At 38.7% G+C, this 3715-nt stretch overlaps 1 long non-coding RNA gene across 2 annotated transcripts; it reads right to left on the bottom strand.

Moving 5' to 3' along the window:
- Nucleotides 1–272: 272 nt before the first annotated feature.
- LOC123089308 (uncharacterized) lies at nt 273–3462 on the bottom strand. Of its 2 annotated transcripts, none has more exons than XR_006442250.1 (5): nt 3211–3462; nt 1438–1846; nt 1141–1255; nt 740–858; nt 273–552 (listed from the first exon to the last, which is right to left on the bottom strand). It is a non-coding gene; the product is annotated as an uncharacterized lncRNA (long non-coding RNA). The 2 variants fall into 2 exon arrangements; XR_006442251.1 differs by lacking the exon at nt 3211–3462 and adding an exon at nt 2373–3201.
- Nucleotides 3463–3715: the final 253 nt, after the last annotated feature.

The following is a 3715-nucleotide window of genomic DNA, read 5'->3' as shown; positions in this document are numbered from 1 at the left end:
ATATTGTAACACTATAATTTATAGTTGTCAACTACTCTAGTAACAAAAAATGTAACTATGGTAACACCATCGGCAACACTACTACATCAATATGGTAACATAATTAATGTATTTATTTTTTTATTATTAACCACAAAAGTCGATACCTATTTTATGGAATATAAATTTATTTAATAAAATCAATGCAATTGTACAAATAGTTAACCATTTTATTATTATGCTTCGCAACTTCAAAATGATATAGAAATTGAAGCACAACACATATAGAAATTCAAAATATGAAGCTATTTATTACGAATATACATGACTGTATGACACATATACATTACAATAAAGATATCATTTATATCATTTTGAGCGTAGAAAATACAACTATGGAGAATATTACACCATAGCATTTGCATCAGTTAGAGGAAAGAAAAAGATCTTGTGGATGATATTACATTTTTCATTCTATGTATGTAAACTACGACTATTGGTAGCTAAAATCTTCAAATTTTATTTGCTTCTTGATCCAAGAATTCAGCTGCAACTCAATTACTTCTCTTGAATCTGTAAAGGAAAAATTGCACCTTAGATATATGTGATTAAATGTACACAAATATGATTTCAGAATGTGGAAATATGATTTCAGAATGTGGAAGAGAATATTTTAGCTTTCAAAAGTTGAAGGCCAGGCAATTAAGTATGCTGAAGAGAAAGCTTCAACAATTGTCTTGCAATCAGAAACTTTCCTTACCAAATCCTCATTATCAAGAATAGGTTGATCTCTGCGCACAAGGGCAAATTCAGCACCTAACTCAATACCACCGGCCTTAGTTCTTGAATCCATACTCAGAATACTACTATTGAAGCAGCCTATATCATGATCAATATTAGCATTCGACGACAATGATAATATAATTTGCATGAACAATATGAGCTCTCTAAATGTTAGCCCAGTATAGGTGCCCCAAAAAACTAAATAAACTGGGCCCGACATCGAAGTCTAAGCCCAAGGTCACCTCGCTTGCTAATGCTTGGATGAATTTATCCTTTACTTACATATAGCAGATTGAGCAAAATTTGTAACAAAATCCATTTTTCAAGCAGGCATGATAGTTTGGGTGCAGTAAACCATGCCCCCTGGCAGATCTTTACCTTGATGGAAGAAGTACGCCTTTTTTTAGCAACCTGGGTGTGGGTGTTCAATTCCAGTCCCCTGTTGGTTTAGTCTTGAAAAAGATTCACCTGTAAGATCCCTCGTTTCCCTCACCTACCAAGAGACAATAATATTAGATGGAATGATATTGAAATCTTGAAGCTACAAAAAGCTGCAACTTCAAATCTCAAGACCTTCTCCTTAAACATACAAATGGACAGCTTTCACAATCTCGGGGTCGGACAACATTTGCATCACAAGACCTTGAAAATAAATGTGAACTAAGTAGGGGCTACCTAGACGGGTTTTTTTCGCATAGATTACAGAAAGTCAATTGCCTGAAAGCCAACTTCCTCGATCATCAAGATTCAGTAATAATACGAGACATCACGCCTCATCATGGATATTTGTAAAATTTTGGCTTCCTGATTTGCACCTTCATAGTGCAGGTATATGGTCAACATGTCCATCGCCATCCTAGATATAATTAAAAATGTCAGAAAAACCATTACAAGTAAAGAGAAATTAACTAATGACATAACAGAGACAATTTAACTTGCCAATAGACATGCTACCCTAGCAGATAAATGAGGGAAGGAGAAAGGAAAATCCACCTAGGACAAGATTGTAGTCTCAGACAGGGAAATCAAGTAATACAAGTTGTGGAAGTCCCCTCAGCAGTTTGGGTCCCAGAACCGATGAAACCTACGAAAAGAAACATGTGAATGGAGAGGGCAGAAAAGTACACAGTAGCATATCAATGCACTATCAGCTTATCATAACTAAAATAGAGAGAGGAGGTACAAGACCATGGGTCCGGCCACACACACACTCAGATATAACACTGTCGACATATGGATTCAGAACAGGTTTAAGTTGAAAAATATACAGATTATGCAAAGTTAGCAGTATTCAAGTGACGGATAAGATTCTGTTAAGCACTAGGTGACAGGAGAGCAGCAGCATGTTGCCTCATGTGCCATCCAAATAAGTCGTTCAAGAAGCAGCAGCCAAGGTGGCCACAGTGTGCCAACAAACAACATTAGTGTGGATGTTCGCCATGATATTGCTACATCAGGTGTATGTGTAACTACAATTCCACCAACTATTCAGGGTGATATAAAATCATCACTACATCGGGGACACCGAAAATTGATTCCAACGCAAATATACCAAATAATTTAAAGATGGGTGAGATGTCAAAATCTTCGGAGAAGCTAGCGACTCTTACAAGTAGAAGTCCTGATGATGTTGACTGCTTCCCTAAACAGAAGGGAAAACGAAAGCCCGTCTGAGTTTGAGATTAACAAAAGCAATCCTTCAATCAAGGGAACTCCAAAAAGCTTGCATCGGTTGAGCCAAGATTTGAACATGAGGGCGGCGAAACACTATTGCTGACGTAAAAGACGGAATATTACAGTATATTAAGTGTTATGATAGTGTCGATGATAAAGAATAAAATTATTTTCTAGAACTAAAAAAATAACAATTCTCCCCAAGAATGTTGCAGCTCGAAGTTTTAAGCAATTGGTTTGAAAAATAATTTACCACATTAGTTGTTCATGTCTTTCGTTTCATCTTTGACTACTATATATAAAAGGACACATAATTAGTAGACTACTTTACTATTTTATATGAAACATTAATCAACCAGTTTAAGGTCTTACTTTACAAAATAAAAAATCTACTCTCATCGTTCATATAGGGATACAATGTATGGTAGGTACACATCAATAGATCGACCTGATTGATGGATTAGGCACTGGCCCATCGCAAAATTATAGTCTCACAACCGTACATGGTTTAAGGGGCTTTTCTACATCACTAATGGTTTAATTATTTGTGTACGTATGGGCTAATTATGCAATTAGCTGCGGCCATTAGGCATATACAGTACAAACTGTCTGCTACGAATCGTTGAGGGGGGCGAGCCATTGGCAAGGGTCTGAACCCTGATAGCCCCTCCCTGTCTCCGACCCTACATCGGTATAGTGGTGTTTCACCTAGCATGCACCTCAGAGAACTCATAGCAGTCAGATCAGGGAAGCGGTGGGCGTTCAGATCCATACCAGCGACGAGATCGTGCTCCTTCAGGATGTAGGTGCTGAAGCTGAAGGCCGACGAAGACGTCGCCGCAACGATCCAAACGGCGGCAAGGCATATCGAGGAAGCGGCGGCGAGGTAGATCGAGGAAGCGGCAGATCGATACGGGGTGGAGGTGGGGGTGGTTGCAGGTAGCGGCCGCGTTGGGCGCTGAGGTGGCGGCGTGCTGGGTATTGGAGTGCGGCGTGATAGTCGCCGGATGGGGGCTGGGCTGGATGTAGATGGGTTTGAGACCCAATTTATTTAGCGTTTTCTAGTTAATTGGAGGGAAAAGTAAGCGCGAAGATTAGAGCTTTTGCGTCAGAATTAATTTTTTCACCACCGTCGAGAACTAGAGGGAAATTTGGATCTATTTTTTATCCAAGGAGAACCGGACGAAAATTGTTTTGAAAGAACCGTGACATTGTTACATATATTTATTTGTTTGGCATGGAAATTTTCGTAGAAGTGTTTTTGACCAAGAAAAATAGA

Source organism: Triticum aestivum, chromosome 4B (genome assembly GCF_018294505.1).
Source record: "Triticum aestivum cultivar Chinese Spring chromosome 4B, IWGSC CS RefSeq v2.1, whole genome shotgun sequence".
NCBI classification, from domain to species: domain Eukaryota; kingdom Viridiplantae; phylum Streptophyta; class Magnoliopsida; order Poales; family Poaceae; genus Triticum; species Triticum aestivum.
This window is presented reverse-complemented; position numbering and strand designations above follow the sequence as displayed.